General features: G+C 41.1%; 1 long non-coding RNA gene across 1 annotated transcript in view; it reads left to right on the top strand.

The window, feature by feature from the left end:
• The window catches only part of LOC108512069 (uncharacterized), a 75207-nt gene extending 62126 nt beyond the window's left edge, over positions 1-13081 (top strand). Inside the window, exon 3 of the long non-coding RNA XR_001880486.1 lies at positions 12727-13081. This is a non-coding gene — a long non-coding RNA (uncharacterized LOC108512069). The remainder of the gene's footprint in view (positions 1-12726) is intronic.
• Positions 13082-17510: the final 4429 nt, after the last annotated feature.

Consider the following 17510-nt stretch of genomic DNA (forward strand, 5'->3'; position numbering starts at 1 on the left):
AAGTTTGCCACTTGATTTCAATGACTCTAAAGGCTTATTAAATATTTATGAGTCAGGGAATTATTTCCACATCGTTTTGCATTCCATTTGCTTTGAAGTGAAAATTTGCACATGATACATTTCCAGCAGGGTTTTCATATGGTCATCCTATACTTGCAAGGTTCTTGCAAAACAGAAACACTGCAAGGTTATTTCAATAAACAGGAAAAAAAAACACCCAACTTGGAAAAATGTTACGGAAATCTTTAAAAAACATACAAGTAATGAGAGATTGAAATTAGGCCGTGTGTGTGTGTATGTCTCTGTGAGTGTATGTGTGCATGAAGCCTCTTGCTGGGTTCCATGAGATTTATGAAGAGATGTCAGGAGTTCCTTGGACTCTCTGAAATTGAAGGAAAATATATGTATGTACATATTGTTGGGGATTCTCAGTAAGGACAGTTAGCCAAAAAGCAGTTAGAAATACTGACCATGGGGAATCCTTCGAGAAGCAAAGGCATAATTTTAGATGGCCTAAATTATTATTTTAAATCAAATAAATAAAAGGTAGAGGCATTGTGATATGATCTTGTAATAAGATCTATTGCTAATGTAGAGCTTATTTACTTTTCCCAATAGAGGATTGAGAAAAGTCTTAGAATGCAATGGACATTTCCTGAAATGATCCAAACTGAAGTCTTGGTGTAAGAATAGGTTATTGTAATAGTTTGTCAAATGTTTATTAAGCCCTTACTGTGTACCAAGCAAAGTTCTAGAGCTTTAGTTCACATCAGTGAACAAAACAGACAAATATTGATCTCTACTCAATTTTACATTCAATTAGGGAAGATAGACCTTAAAGAATAAACAAAATAAGTACATTGCGTAGTATGTTAGAGTGTGATATAAATGCGATGGAAAAAAGGAAAAAAAAGAGCAGGGTACAATGGGTTGGACTGGCCACTTGGGGGTACGGAGAAGTTGCACATTAAATAAGGTGAAAGGGTGGGCCCCTCTGAATAGGTAAGATTTGAGCAAAGATTCCAAGGAGGTAAGGGAGTTAGCTCAGTGGATCCTGAAGTGGGGTTGGGGTGGGGTGGTGGGACATTCCAAGTAGAGGGAAAGAGCAACGGTTACATACGGGGAGCTGTGAGGGGGCCTCACTGTGAAGAATGAAGCGATCAGTAAGCTAGGAGAAGAGTAGGAAAAGAAGCCAGAGGAGTAACTGAGGTAGTGAGGGCTTTGCAGCCACTACAGGTCCGTGCGGCCACTGTAGGACTCTCTGTATGCGATGGGAACCACCACAGATGGTTTTTGTTTGTTTTATAGATCCACAAGTATAAACTTTAATATACTTTGGTCAGAAATGGAATAATCAAGTCAACACAAAATATGTAAATCCAGAGGGAATTTGATAAAATTAACATAACAACCAGCTCTAAAAGTAGAGAATGTGGCTGGGTGGCTCATGCCTATAATTCCAGAACTCTGGGAGGCCAAGGTGAAAGGATCACTTGAGGCCAGGAGTTTGAGACCAGCCTAGGCAACGTAGTGAGACCTCCTCCTGTCTCCACAAAAAAAAAAAAAAAAAAAAAAAAAGAAAGAAAAAAGAAAAGTATTAGCTGGGCATGGTGGTATGTGCCTTAGTTTCAGCTTCTTGGGAGGCTGAGGTAAGAAGATCGCTTGAGCCTAGGAATTTGAGGCTGCAGTGAGCTATGATTGTACTACTAGCACTCCAGCCTGAGCTACAAAGTGAGACCCCTGTCTCTTAAAAAAAAAAAAAAAAAAAATATGTAGAGAATGCATTTGCTTTCAAACACACAGGGGCAGTTAATAAACATTGTCCATGTATTAGACCTCAAATAAAATCTCGCCATGTTCAAGGAGAGACCCTGCACAACATATTATCTTACAACAGTGAACAAAAGTAGACTTTAACAAGACTTGAATAGTTTTTTTTTTAATATAAACATTTAAAGATTTAAAAGCACTCTTCCACATATCTCTTGGTTTAACAGGCATGTCAAACCTGAAATTACAACCTATGGAAAAACTAACAACAGAAAAAACATTGCAGTTCAAAAGTTGCCTGGCCAACATGGTGAAATCCTGTCTCTACTAAAAGTACAAAAATTAGCTGGGCATGGTGGCAAGAGCCTGTAATTCCTGCTACTTGGGAGGCTGAGGAAGGAGAATCACTTGAACCTGGGAGGCAGAGGTTGCAGTGAACTAAGATCGCACCATTACACTCCAGTCTGGGTGACGAGAGCAAAACTCTCTCTCAAATAGTAATAGTAAAATAAAATAAAATAAAATAAAATAAAATAAAATAAAATGAAAACAAAAACATTGCACAGTGAAACCCATATGATATAATTAATATGGTGACCAGAAGTAGTAAATTGAATTCAAAACCTCTCAGGATATCTTACGTTGAAATTTCAGCATTATTTGGGAAGCAGTGACCCTGAAAATTGGGATGAGAACATGCAAGTCGACTCTAATGTGGCTGAAGAAATTGAACTTTTGAATTCATCTTATGTTACCAGTAGAAGTAGCTTTTCTTCTTTAACAGAGGAAGCATCTCCTCTGGCTTGAAGAACCTGCACTGGCCTCCCTTGAGGAAAGAATTGTCTTGCTAGGGAATTTGTAGGACTGTAGGTTTTTGTTACCGTTGTTGTTTTAAAAGAGAGGATCTCGCTCTGTCACCCAGGCTAGAGTGCTGTGGCGCGATGAGAGCAGAGGATAACAACTTGTTTCAAATGAATCACTGGCTGTTGTGTTGCAAAGGACACTAGGGGGCAACAGTGTGGATGCCAGGAGACTAGGAGGCTATTACAGTAATCCAGATGAGAGAGGACAGCAATTGGGACTGTCCTGGGAGCAGTAGGGGTGGTAGAAAGCAGTACGCTCTTGATATATTCTGTATGTAAAGCTAGCATGATCTCCTGATTTGTTGTGAGGGGATGTGGGGGGAAAAGAAGAGTCAAGGATGACTCCAAGGTCTTTGGCCTGAGCAATTAGAAGATGGAATTACCCCACAGAGATGGAGAAGATTGCAGGCAGGAGCAGCTTTGGAAGGAAGATTAAGGGCTCAGTTTCAGATCTGTTACGTTTGAGAAGTTAAGCTCCAAGTGGAGATATGGAGGAGACGATTGGCTATATGGGCCTAGAAATTTGGGGAGAGATCTGCCTTGGAGATATAAATTTAGGAGTCATCAGTATGTAAATGACGTGTAAGGGTCATAAGACTAGAGATCACCAAGGGAGGGAGGGTAGCCGGAGAAGAGAAGGGGCCAAGGACTGGGTCTTGGGACTCTTTCCAACACTAAGTCATCAGGGAGAAGCAGAAGAACCAATCAAGGAGACTGAAAAGAAGCAGTCTGGTAGGAAGAAGGAAAGCCAAGAATGTGTTGTCCTGGAAACCACATAGAGAAACTGTATTAAGGAAGAGTGAATGACAGACCTTGGCACATGCTGACCTGACAGATCAAGTAAGATCAATGAGCACTGACCAGTGGATTTAGTAATGTGGCTATTACTTACGACTTTGCCAAGAACAGTTCAGTGGAGTGGTAAGGGCAAAAGTCTGATTGAGTGGATTCAAGACAGAATGGGAGGAAATAACTAGACAGCCAGGTGATTTGCTGCAAAGGGGAGCAAAGGAATGGGGCAGTAGCTGGTGGGAAGATGAGGCCAAAACGAGTGTGTGTAGTTTTGTTGTTGTTTTTTTTCTATTTAAGGTAAGACAAAAAATAGCATGTTTGAGTCCTGACAGAATGACCCAGCTGACAGTGTAAAATGAATGGTGTTGGAGATAGAGAGGAGAATTGGTGGATTGATATTCTCCATTAGGCAAAAGGGATGGGATCTATTGCATAAAAGGTGGGGCTCACAGGAAAATGGAAATTTCATCTGTGGAAGAGACGGGAACACAGAGAATGTCGGTAGATACTTTGGTAGAAGCCTGTGGACATGTTCCTCTAATTGCTGCTATTTTCTCAGTGAAGGGAGAATTAAGGCGAGCAGTTAAAAGCAAGGGTAGTCCAAAAATTCTATGAAGATATAAATGTGTCAGAAACTTATTACTTTGGTGCTCTTTCTGTTAAACAGTTGATTTGCCAGAGTGTCACTTGAGTAGAATCAATGAAGGTGCATTAGACCATTTCACATGGCTATAAAGAAATACTTGAGACTGGGTAATTTATAAAGAAAAGAGGTTTAATTGACTCACAGTTCCACATGGCTGGGGAGGCCTCGGGACACTTACAATCATGGCAGAAGGCGAAGGAGAAGCAAGTACCTTCTTCACAAGGTGGCAGGAAAGAGAGAGTGTGCAAGGGAAACTTCCACTTATGAAGCCATCAGATCTCGTGAGAAATCACTCACCATCACGAGAACAACATGGGAGAAACCACCCCCATGATCCAATCACCTCCCAGTGGGTCCCTCCCTGGACACATGAGGATTACAGTTCCAGATGAGATTTGGTGGGGACACAGAGCCAAACCATATCACAAGGCAGAAGAAGTACCATAATAATGTGGTACAAACAACATCTGCCCTGTGGTACTCCTGTCTAGCTGTTTGATATATAAGTAAATGCTACTCTTCCAGAACTCAGCTACAGGGAGAGAAATTTCAGGGCCTCGATCCCTGGGAGAATTTTCTGAAAGAAGGGTAACCCTTAGCAACTGCACAAACTGCTCCCAGATGACTCACCAGAGAGCTTCTGGGTGGAAATCCAGTGGAAATAATGTAACCAGATTCATCTTGACCCCAGAGGTCTAACTCCACCCAAGGCTTAAGTTTCTCTCCTCTGTTGTACCCTGTGAGTTTCCTGGAGCAAATATTCATGCTTAGCTCCCATGTCTCTTCCCACTGAGCTGTCAGTTCCGCTTAGGTATGAAAAGGCACTCAGTTCTCACTGCTTTTAAAATTTCATGATTTTTCCCTGGCGTTCTCCTGAGATTCCTCCCAGTATTGCACCTTCATGGGTGAGCAGCATTAATGCCTGGGCTTCCTGAGCGTCCGCAGCAGCTTTCAAACAGAGAAGCACATTAGGAAAGCAAATTCACTCAGTCATTTAACCGTTCATTCTTCTACTTAGAACTTAAGAATATATGAGGCACCTCAGTCATTAATGCCTTCTTGAGAAATGAGGGGAATATTTAAAAGCAGTTTTAAAAAAAGAAAACATTAGCTCTGCAATTTTTATCTATGTCTTGGATAGTTAACCTACAGAGAAAATTAATTTGTTACCACATTATATTTCTCTCTCTCTCTCTCTGTGTGTGTGTGTGTGTGTGTGTGTGTGTGTGTATGTGTAAATCTGGGAAGATCCCATGAACTTTTACTTACTCTGGTGGAATAGGCAGTTTAAGGCACAAAAAGTCTCAAATCTCTAAATGTCTAGTCCAAGCTATGAATCAGCACTCCAACTTCCATTCTAGGAGAAGTCCCTTCTCCTCTCCCTCCCAGCAGCAGACCTGTTGTGGAAGGGAAGGCTTCTGCTCTCTGCCCCACTCCTTCAGGCTGGCTGATTCCTCAGGCTGGAAGGGAAGGCATGGGGAAGTGGAGGTAGTTGTGATGTGTCAAAGTATTGCCTCCTGAGAGCCACTTAAATATCAGGAATGTTATAAGCTGGTTGTTAAACTGCTGGTAGCTTGAGATTAGTCATAGTGGGTGTATCTACACCACAGAGATTGGCAAATATTTCAGATTAAGGCTTCCCCCTCCCTGCCCGTGGAGAGCTGTTTTATTAACACACCACTGGCTCAGGGAATAGGAAATTCTCCCTGGGCTTAGGTGGCTTTGAGTGCTATAGTCTTGGCAGACAGTTCACCTGACTCTTTCCCTACTTGTGAGTTCTTTGGAGACCACTATCATCAGGTACCTCTCTCTAGCCCCTGGGATATTATGGGCTGTTCAAGTTGTCCTTGGGCAGGCTGCTTCCAACTCTCAGTCAGCTTCCACTTGTAGAAGATGACCAGCCCCACACACTCTTGCTGTTGGGGGCCCCTTTGAGCTCCAGGCAGGATTCACTTTGATACTATCCTGGGGCAACATTCCTTTTATATTAGTTTTCTATTGCTGTGTAAAAAATGACTACAATCTCAGTGGATTAAAACAACACTTGTTTTTTAAATCTCAGTTTCCGTGGGTCAAGAGTCTGGGCCTGGCTTAAGCAGGCTCCTCTGCTCAAGTCCTCACAATGCTGCAATCAAGATGTCTGAAGGGCTGCATCCTCTCTGGAGCTTGGGGTCCTCTTCCAAGCGCTTGTGGTTCTTGCTGGAATTCAGTTCTGGGCAGCTGTAGGACTGAGGTCCTTGTTTTCTTGATGGTTGTCAGCTGGGGTCTGCTCTCAGCTCCTGGAGGCCACTTGCAGTTCTTTGCTCTCTTAGCTTCCTCTCTTAGGTCCTTTGATCAGATGTCTGGCAAAGACAGGAAGAGAATCTAACGAGTTTACCTATATGGATGTAATGTAATGATGGGAGTGGCTATCCTATCACCTTTGCTAATCAAGGTAGAGACATCCCATTCCTTTTCCACACCATGTAACATAATCAAGGGAGTGACATCCAACTGCCTTTGTCATATGCTATTGACCAGAAGTAAGATACAGACTCTGCCTCCATTAAACAGGAGGGGACTGTACAGAAGAATCTTGACTCATTGGAGGTCATCTTTGGGTGTGTCCACCATACCCACTACATCTGGTCCTTGAATTTCACAGACCTGTGATCATCTGCTAGAGGGGAGCCAGTTTCTTCTCACAGAGCCTCAACTTTCTGCCTGTTATGCCACAAAGGCAGTCTCCTGACCTCTCTCTCTCCTTCTGGATTTCTGGAAGTGCAGCACGTGTCTACTGTGTTCCTGCTGCAGGGCCTGTGAATCCCTCTGATGGTCACTTTGGAGCCCACTGTCTTTAGGCTTGAGGCAAAGCAAGTTGAAACTGACATAGCATTCCTGTCCTTGAGGTGAAAGAGGGCTGGTTGTCACAGCACCAATTTGTCCAAAGAATGCTCCTGAAATTTTCTTTCCTGTCTGTATTCTGAGTTCTTTGTGTAAATTTGATCTTGTCAGTGGGCTCAAAAGTCAGTAGTATCTCCAACTTCCACACAGGAAATCAATAGAGTACAGTGTAAACTTTATAAACAATGAATAGTAGCATATGTAGAATGTTTAAAAATGTGAAGGTGAATATTAGAAGAAATAGTTAAAAGAATAAAAAGTGGTGCTATTGGAAAGCAGGGCAGGATAAGGATGGGGCAGATATAGTGCTATTTTTCTTTATATTCCTTTTAGCCTTATTTAATTTTTTTCAGATATCTTCCTGTATTATTTCGTTTTTCAGAATACATGATCAAAGAGTCACTATTTTCATCTGGTCTTTGTGTTTGTATATCCTACTGCAGGACTCGACATAGGAATTTTTATACTTCAGTTTACTCATCTGCTAAATAAGCACAGTAATGCTTTAAAAATTAAGAGATGATAACTCTTGATAAAATATTTTGAAACCTCTAAGGAAATATGCTTTAAAATATTAGCTGTGATGAGCCAATTTGCTATCACCAAGCCTTCTAAACATCAAATCAAATAGCCTTTGTCTAAGTTATTTCTGTGCCAAAGTTACAATTCATTCTCAGCTGAAGATGTATTTACTAAACACAGCTACAACGATGACTTGTATTTAATATGCCTTAATGGTGAATTGCTGATTGCATGTTTGACATTTTTGGAAGTCAATGCTCACTTTAGTGAAATACCATCTGTCTAAAATGTATACCAATGTTCCTCATCATACCAATCTACATTAATAACTTAGACATGTCGATATACAGACATGTTGGGCATGTAGACCATGTGGAAGAGGAAACCAAAGGAAATGTCAGACTGTTGAAACCAGCATTCAGAGCTGAGAACCAATTGGCCAGTGTGGCATGGGGCAGCCTGTTTCAGAGATTACAAGGATTAGACCAAAGTCACAAACAGGGATAGTCCCTGGCATCAGCAACTAGAATTGTCAGTCAATATCCAGGCACGAGGGGCTGGTGCTCAAGGGAATCTTTTTTGAGCTGTACTTTTCAACATTTGAAAGGCAAATTAGAATGCAGCAGGTCTTTCTATTAAACTTAATTATGTACAGTAAATTGATCCAGGCCATTTTAGAAATGCTCAACTCTTCAGTTGTATTTGGCAGAAAATAGGAGGTTCCAACAAGTTTGATGTGAGTAAAGTTTAGTTCTTCTCTCACCACCTTAACATCAGGTGCTGATGAAATAAAGTCTCACAATTCTGAGTCACAATTCTGAGTGGAGACATTTGTTACTATTGATTACAAAGTGAGGCCAGGCTGGTTCATGCCACCTATTTTTTTTTTCTTTAAATAAATCTTATTGTGTATATTTGATGTTTATAACATGATATTATGGGATACAAATAGATGGTAAAATGGTTGCTGTAGTGTAGCAAATCAAAACATCTATCCTCTCACCTTGCTAATTTCTTGTGACAAGAACAGCTAAAAATCTACCAAACAGAATTCCCTAATAGAATTTTATTAACTGTAGTCCTCATGTTGTACATGGTATCACTAGACTTGCCCGTCCTACATATCTTCTACCTCGCATGCCACCTACTCTAAGTCTTAGGAGGTCCTAGGTCTTGCCTTTAGGTGATTCACCTACTCGTTACATGGCAGATTGTTTTACTTGAGGCAGACACACTGATTTCCCAAAAGCAGATTCCTTTTACCCTGAGAGTTGACATCAGAGAAACAGAAGTTTTATGACCTTCCAACAGGATTCAGGCCACAAGGGCACAGTCCACAGGCCTGATCAAGTTCTTATTCTAGTGTGAGGAGTATCTTGAAACCATTTCCTTGGCTCATCTGTATAACTAGCATGTCATTAATTCATCATTGGGAGCCTATTTCTGATATTCTTTATGATAATTTCCTAAGCCTGTGTGCAAGAAGACTTGTGCTAGCCTCTGGAGTGCAGACTTCCCAACTAACTACTGACTAGCTAACTAACCAACCCGAGAGCAGGAATTTCTGCTTCAGACAACAGATAAGACTTAAGGCTGTACTTAAACCAACACAGGCTGTTTATGCTGAGGTATTTTTTTTTTTTGTAAGACAGTTTTGTTGGGATGCAATTGACTTTCCTTTAATAGCAACTTTATCTATTGTATATGTACAATTTATTAATTTTAGAAAATGTATAGAGTTGGGCACCCATCACAGCAATCCAATTTTATAATATTTTCATCACTCAGCAAGATTCCTCTTGTCCATTTGCAGCCAATGTCAAATTCCATCTCTAGTTTCAGGCAACCGCTAATCTATTATCTGTTTGTATAGGTTTGGATTTTCTGAATATTTCATGTAAGTCAAACTATATAATGTGTGGATTTTGTATCTGGCTTATTTCATTTAGGATAATCTTTTGAGGTTCAGCCACATTGTAACACATATCAGTAGTTCACCCTTTTTGGTTGCTGAATAGTATTTCATTGCATATACACACTGCATTTTGTTTTTCATTCACTAGATTTTGGACATTTGGGTTGTTTCCCCTTGACTATTTTGAATAATGCTGCTATGAACTTTATCCTTGAGTGAACATACGTTTTCATTCATTTAGGGTAGATGGCTAGGAGTTGGACCTTATGCTAAAGTGAAGTTTAAGCATTTTAAGAAACTGTCAACCTGTTTTCCTAAGTGACTGCACCATTTTTACATTCCATCAACAATGCAGGAAGGTTCCAGTTTCCCCACATCTTCACAAACCCTATTATTGCTAAAGCAAACTAAACATGGCTTGAGAAGGACTCCATACATCCATATTTGAGTCCCTATGGATGAACAGCAACCTACCTTAATAGACAAGACTGAAAACCTGACTTAGGAGTGTGAGCCTGTAATAATAGCTGAGTCTTGGCCAATCCCAGCGGCCGTACTTCAACCATTCGTACACTGCTGAGTGTTCAAACTGTGTTCAAATAAGGCAAATGCCAACCTGTAACCAATCCAGCTGTTCTGTATTTCACTTCCAATTTCTGTACCTCATTTTCTTTTTTTTTGTCTATAAATTTTATTCCACCACTTGACTGTGCTGGAGTCTCTTTGAATCTGCTGTGATTCTGAGGGCTGCCGGATTCACGAATCATTTATTGCTCAATTAAACTCCTTTAAATTTAATTCGGCTGAAGGTTTTATTTTAACATTATTATTTGTGTTTTTTATTATAGTCATCCTAGTGGGTGTGAAGTAATATCTCATTGTGATTTTATTTTATTTTATTTTTTAAAATTTCCTTTTAAATTTAAGATTCAGGGGGTACATGTGCAGGTTTGTTATAAGGGTATATTGTGTGATGCTGAGATTTGGGCGTCTGTTGATCTCATCACCCAGATGGTGAACGTAGTACCCAATAGGAAGTATTTCAGCCCTTGCCCCTCCTCTTCCCTCCCCACTCTAGTAGTCCCCAGTGTCTGTTGTGCCAATGGTTATGTCCATGTGAACCCAAGGTTTTGCTCCCATTATGAGAACATGTGATATTTGGTTTCCTGTTTCTGCGTTAATTCGTTTAGAATAACAGCCTCCAGCTGCATCCATGTTGCTGCAAAGGAATTATTTCATTCTTTTTTTTATGGCTGTACAGTATTCCACGGTGTATATGTACCACATGTTCTTTATCCAGCCCACCACTGATGGGCACTTGAGCTAATTCCATGTCTTAGCTGTTGTGAATAGTGCTCTGATAAACATACTAGTGCAGAAGTCCTTTTGGTAGACTGATTTATTTTCCTTTGAGTATATACCCAGAAATGGTATTGCTGGGTTAAACGGTAGTTCTATTTTCAGTTGTTTGACAATCTCTAAACTGCTTTCCTCAAGGGCTGAATTAATTTGCATTACCACCAACAGTGTATAAGTGTTCCCTTTTTCTCTGCAACCTCACCAAAATATGTTATTTTTGACTTTGAATAATAGCCATTCTGACTGTTGTGAGATGGTATCTCGTTGTGATTTTGATTTTCATCTCTCTGATGATTAGAGATGTTGAGGATTTTGTCATATGTTTGTTGGCTGTGTGTGTGTCTTCTTTTGAGAAGTGTCTGTTCATGTCCTTTGCCCACTTTTTAATGGTTGTTTTTGTTTCTTGCTGATTTGTTTGAGTTCCTTATAGATTCTAGTATGCTGAAGTATTTTAAAGAAAAACACAGACATCATAACAACACCCACTCGTTGGATTATATGCAGCTGCATTTTCTACTAAACATCAGTTCTCCTGGAGCAGGCAAGCACATTTGAAAACAAAACACTTGAGGGAATGATATTACATTAATCTCCAACACTGGAGCTTGTTTCAGCTATGGACTAAGGGAGAACATAAATTTTGTTGTTGCACTTCATTCTTTTTCCATTTCTGATATAAACTTGGCAAAAAGTCTGTGCACTCCTGATCATCACTAACTAAGGTGCCTTGATCCACTGGAAGTTCTTTATCTTTTCTCAGTGGCATTAGTAGAAAATTGATGTTTCATACATGGCATTAGTTGGAGCGTAATGCCATCTCTCAAGCAGAGGCATACTCTTTATTTCATTACTGTACTCCCAGGTGGACTAAAGAAAGAAACTAGTCTCTCTCTCTTTCTCTTGCTGTCTCTTCCTTTCTCTGTCCCCACTTCTTGCTTCTCTCTTCTATATCCTGCATTGTTATAAAATTTTTCTTCTAATAAGATCATTGATGGCTTGGTTCTTTGTAAAAGCAAGATTGAGCTATTTTTACAAAGAAAGCTGGTTAAATTTCCATTATTCCATGCCCTAAGGGAGATCTTCCAAGTACAGCAGCTTCTGTTGTTTCTGCTACATGTTTTAAATGTTCTGCATCTACACGTTACTCCCTGGCCAATAACATGGAATCTGGGTTAGCACACCCCTCTGCTGAGTGTCCCAGAGCCTTTTCTGTTTTGAGATGGAGTCTCACTCTGTCGCCCAGGCTAGAGTGCAGTGGCGTGATCTCAACTCACTGCAACCTCCACCTTCTGGGTTCAAGTGATTCTCCTGCCTCAGCACCCCCAGTAGCTGGGACCACAGTCGCCTGCCACCACGTCTGGTTATTTTTTTTTTTTTTTTGTATTTTCAGTAGAAACAGGGTTTCACCATGTTGACCAGGATAGTCTTGATCTCCCGACCTCTTGGTCCGCCTGCTTCAGCCTCCCCGTGCTGGGATTACAGGTGTGAGCCACCGCACCCGGCCTATCCCAGAGATTTTTCTTGGTGCCTTTGTTTCCTTCCACCAGGTGTTATAGATCATTAGTCCCCACAGGCAGGCACTTACACAATCAGGTTGCCTTTGGTCATTTATTTATTCTTTCACTCATTCATTAAATATTTACTGATCATATCTCCTCAAGAGGAAGAGAATACACATATAAATGAGGGAAATACATCATCTAACCACAAGGAGAGAGTTAGTAACAGCTTTTTAACAATAGTGCTTGAATATTTCTCTGGGGCCCTTTCCCCTGCAATATTGAGCATCTAGGGAATGGCAGGCATGTCAGTTCCCCTTCAAAAAGCTATGGGTTAAGACAGTAAGCCTAGGGACTAGAATTAACCTTTTACTTTTTTCTTTCTCGCTCCCTCCATCTCTTCTTCTCTTCCTCTTTCTCTTCCTTCCTCTCTTCCATCCATCCTTCTTTCCTTTCTTTTAAAAAATCTGGTTTTAGAACTGGACTGAGAACTCAGTTAAGTGAAGCAAGCAATCATTTCCCAAGTGATGCCAACTCAAAATGAATTATATCAGGAAAGGAAAAGCAGCTTTCTCATTTGGAAAGACCTGGAGACCTTGAAACTGGGCAGCATGTGTCTTGAACCTAGGATCAATAAAAAACTGGGATGGAAAAGACAGTAAGAATTTGGTCAGATCACCATATCTTTCCATTGCGCCTTTAGAACAAAAGGAAAGAAAATATTTCTTTGGCTTACAGAGAAAATACATTGAGAAATGAAGTACAACCCCTCACAGTGCTGGGCACAGAGCAGGTGCTCGGTAAATAAATAGTGTACTTGTTTGCTAAGTAACGTTTGACTTGAATTGCCTCTAAGCACTTTGTGTGATCCAGTGGTATTTCTGGACCTCCCAGGCATTGCCCTGCACCAGCTTTCTCAAAGTAGTGTCTCCACAGAGGCAAGCCTTTTAATCCCCAGTAAAACAAAAAGATGGTGATAAATATTCAGTATCTTAAAAATTTAAGTAAGTATGCAGTGTCCTACCTCTCACTCACATCTGCAGATGATCTTAGTTTGTTCCTTGGAGAGGAACAAAATGCTTTAGTGAATGGTAGCACATTCTCTCTCCCTTTGCTTGTATAGACCTGACCTAACTTAAAAATAAATGTTTAGTTAAGATGATCTCCAACTTAACCTCTCTGAAAGCATAGGAAACTGGATCAGGTGTAGCTGTCCCTGGCTATAGGCTGGAGTATCTTGATGTAGGTGAAGCAGTGTTCCTAAAGAGTAGTCCTTTCCTGTTCACCAACTGATTGTGTTCTTGCCTTTTAGTATTTGCGCAAGTATTCAGCAAGTCAAAGTCTGTGGGGTAATAGGTACATTGAATAATAGGGATTGGATTTTAATTTTTCTCTTAAACTAACATAACACATTAAGATGCTTGTAACTGATGAGTGAATTTGGTTCAGCATTCAGCACTCTGGCTAATGATAACAATTCGTAAAAAGCATGTAGGGGTATTCACTGGGATAGACTGATGGCTGTGCTTATAAAATGTGGCTGTTCCCTTTCATTTTCCTGGAGTAACCTAGTTCAAAAGCTTTCAGGTTGTGGATAGGTAAATTGACCTATCAGGAACCAGTGAAAGGAGGCTGATATTGGTATTTAAATCCTATCTCTTATTTAATATGTAAACTTGGGGAAACATCTTCCTTTCCTTTAGAGTTAATTTCTTAATCTTGTAAAACTGTGATGCCAGGGTTTTCGCTGGTGTCCTCGGATTGTCAGTAAGGCTAAAAGTAGAGAATATGCCCCAAATTCTAAGCCCCAAGAACTGTAGCTACTGGGGCCCACGAGCTCCTTGCAGGGTTTTCTGAGAGACATTATTCCAACAGGCTTGAACTCACTGGTTTGTTGTTGCTTGACCCCTGCTGACCTTAGAAAACTGAGAAGAGAGTCATTGGGGGGAAGAAAAGTGTTCATTTCCTCTCTTCATCTCCTCTGTTAGAAGCAAGAAAGGGAAGTCCAAGAGAATCATTCATAAATGTGGGGGTGGCCAGAAAGGGCAGGCAGACAGTTCATTCCACGGTTGAGTGCCTGCTTAGTTAGCAGAGCTGGTGATCTGCCTTTGAGCAGCTAGGGGTGTGTGTGTGTGTGTGTGTGTGTGTGTTCATACATGGGCACGCATGTGTGACCTTGAGTTTAAAAAAAATTAATGGCAGTTACTTACAGGATAACTTGAAATCAGGAGGGACTGGGGTAGGATTGAGGCCGTGAGGAAACACAGGGTCACCAACTTTCATGTTGGGGAAAGGACTATCAGGTGGAGAGGTCACCAGGATTTCTCACTGCCCCTCCTTGCCCCCATTAACATTGGCCCCTTTTCAAGAGATACTGACATGGCTCTTCATTGCAGACCTAGGAACTGGCCACAGGGTATAGATGAGGTTAGGGTGTTAAATAATTAAATGGGGGTCATTAGACTGAGGGGACTCTAATGCCCTGGGTTCCTATGTAAGCAAACCTAAATCTAACTCAGAATTTAAAAGAAAGTAAAACTTAAGTTCAGCCAATCACAGGCAGCCAGATGGGCATTAGCTGTATCGTCTTGAACTTCCCACTGGGATAATTCAAATAAAGCGGTTGATTGAACTTCAACCAAGCAAACAAGTTCTTTGATTCACCTCATAAAAATGTCCCCTATGTCTCTTTGTCAGAGCTCTGAACTACTTCTGGTTTGGAGCTGCCTGATTCATGAATTGCCATCTGCTCTAATACACTCTTTAAAAGTTTAACATGCCAGAGGTTTTCTTGTAACAGGGGCAATTATCTCTAGAGCAATTCCCCAGTGAGGGACAAAGGAATGTGGTGCAATAATGTCAGCTGGGGTCAGCCAGAGATGTGGCCACATTTCTCAAGAGCTTCCAGTGTCAAGAGCTGCTTCATGGAGGGAGCATGTTGGAGAAGGTGAAGCATGGTGGAGCCAGAGACAAGCAGACAGGGCAGTGCAGGAGAGGTCTGCGACCTCACTGTCCTGCCCCAACACTCAAGGAGTAGCTCAGGGAAGAGGGAGGAAAGGGAAGGCATATGATAAAGACTACATTCCTGGCTAGGGGAAGGGAAAGGAAGTTTTGAATGAGATACAACATGAAATCTTAATGAATCAAAGAGTCTAAGAAACCATGGAATAGGGCTCAGATGTTATCAGGGAGGGTTTGGTCTTGGATTGTTGGGGACAAATATTGGAAGAAAATAAAATTCGCATTTATAGCTGAATGAATTGAGACTCTTTAATACCACCTCCCTGGTTATAGTCCACTGTTCTTTCTGCTGTATGGTGCTACCCGCTGACATTCTCTAAACGTCTTCACTCTGATAACCTCATCCTGTTCATAGCATCTTAAATACTTGATTTCACCTCGATCCCATACCTCAATTTTACGAACTCTTGGAATTTGTGTCAAATCTTGCCTCTTCCCAGAAGTCTTCCTTAATAACCCCAGGTCCACATTCCTCCCTATCTTTCCCCCATTGCCCTCCACCGTTTCAGCATTTTCTAGAATCCATCCTTGCTTTTCATTCCAATCTGCCACACCCTAGTTCAGGACCCAATCTAATCCTCCCCTGCATGGTTGCCATACACTGCTAGAGGACAACTGACTGAGGCCCTGCTGCATTTGGCAAGCCACTGCTCTGAAACGGGGCGGCGTCAGCCCAGAGGGGCACCATTTTCTCAATTGCTCAAGGGCTCTCTTAGTTCACCAGGTGTGCATGGGGTACTGTAGGCTCAGAGGGAGTGTCTCTCCCTAAGTTGCACAAAGGTGACCCTGTATTTCCTAACCACCTCGATCCCACAACAGTCTCTTCTCATTTCAAATTGTCCTATACATCACTGACATTAATTTTTTTTTTAAACTCAAGCAAATCTCCTTTTCTACATAAAAGCCGCGCTCTAGGACATCATCAATATCATGTGTATTGCGTACTGTCAAAGGGCTAAGATGAAACAGCCTGGATGTGGAGTGTGAAGAGAGATAAAAAGCTTCCTAGCACCACGAATCTCAAACCTTCATGTGTACACAAATCACTATTGGATCTCATTAAAATGCAGATTCTGATTCAGAAGGTCTGGGTGAGACCTGAGATTCTGAATTTCTAGCAAGTGCCCAAGTGATGCTGATGTTGTTAGTCCAAGGACAGCACTGTAAGTAGCAGTAAGTAACATTTAATTTAATACACTGTGAGTAGCATTTAATTTTCACAAAGATCCCTCTAGGGTTATTATTATTATTATTATTACAATTTTTTGGAGACAAGTTCTCGCTCTCTCACCCAGGCTGCAATACAGTGGTGTGATCCTGGGCTCAAGCTATCTGCCCTCCTGAGTAGTTGGGACTATGAGTGGGCACCACCATGCCACCATGCCTGGCTAACTTTTTTATTTTTAATTTTTTTGTAGCGATGGGGTCTCCCTGTGTTGCCCAGGCTGGTCTTGAATTCCTGGGCTCAAGCAATCCTTCTGCCTTGACCTCTCGAAGTGCTGGGATTACAGGAATAGGGATTTAAGTTCATGTCTGCCTGATTCAAGACTCTTTTTTAACGACTATGGTGTATTCCCTCTAGAAGGACTGGAGAGGAGAGAATGGACTTGAGGGAGGAATTTCATTCAGGAAGTAAAACAAGAAAACTTGGGGATGGGTTGGCCCTGATCTTCTCAGTGGAGCTGGTGAGAAGGTCACTTAGCTCTGGTGGTGGGAATGAAAAGCCTAAGTGATCTGGGGGAACTGGGGGTAGCTGCAGAGGGCAATGTGCTGGAGGAGGAGCAAAAAGGGCTGCCAGCAGAAGGGAGCGCCCAGATGAAGCTTGGAGGATTGAACTTGCCAAAGCACTAAATCAGTGATTTCCAAACTTCACAGTAGAATCACTTGGGGCTCTTTTAAAAGTTCAGGTTATTCCCCAGGCCAATTAAGTTACAATCTCAGGCAAGGACACAAACTTCAATAATTTTTGAAGCTACCCAGTAATTCCAAAGTACAGATTATTTTGGGAACCAGCGCTGCAGATGATTAGCTTATAGTGCTAAAGGGGCAAATCTTGCATTATTTTATTTTATTTATTTATTTATTTATTTATTTATTTATTTATTTATTTTTATTATACTTTAAGTTCTAGGGTACATGTGCATAACGTGCAGGTTTGTTACATATGTATATTTGTGCCATGTTGGTGTGCTGCACCCATCAACTCGTCAGCACCCATCAATTCATCATTTATATCATGT

Source organism: Rhinopithecus bieti, unplaced genomic scaffold (assembly GCF_001698545.2).
Source record: "Rhinopithecus bieti isolate Rb0 unplaced genomic scaffold, ASM169854v2 scaffold_26504, whole genome shotgun sequence".
NCBI lineage: Eukaryota > Metazoa > Chordata > Mammalia > Primates > Cercopithecidae > Rhinopithecus > Rhinopithecus bieti.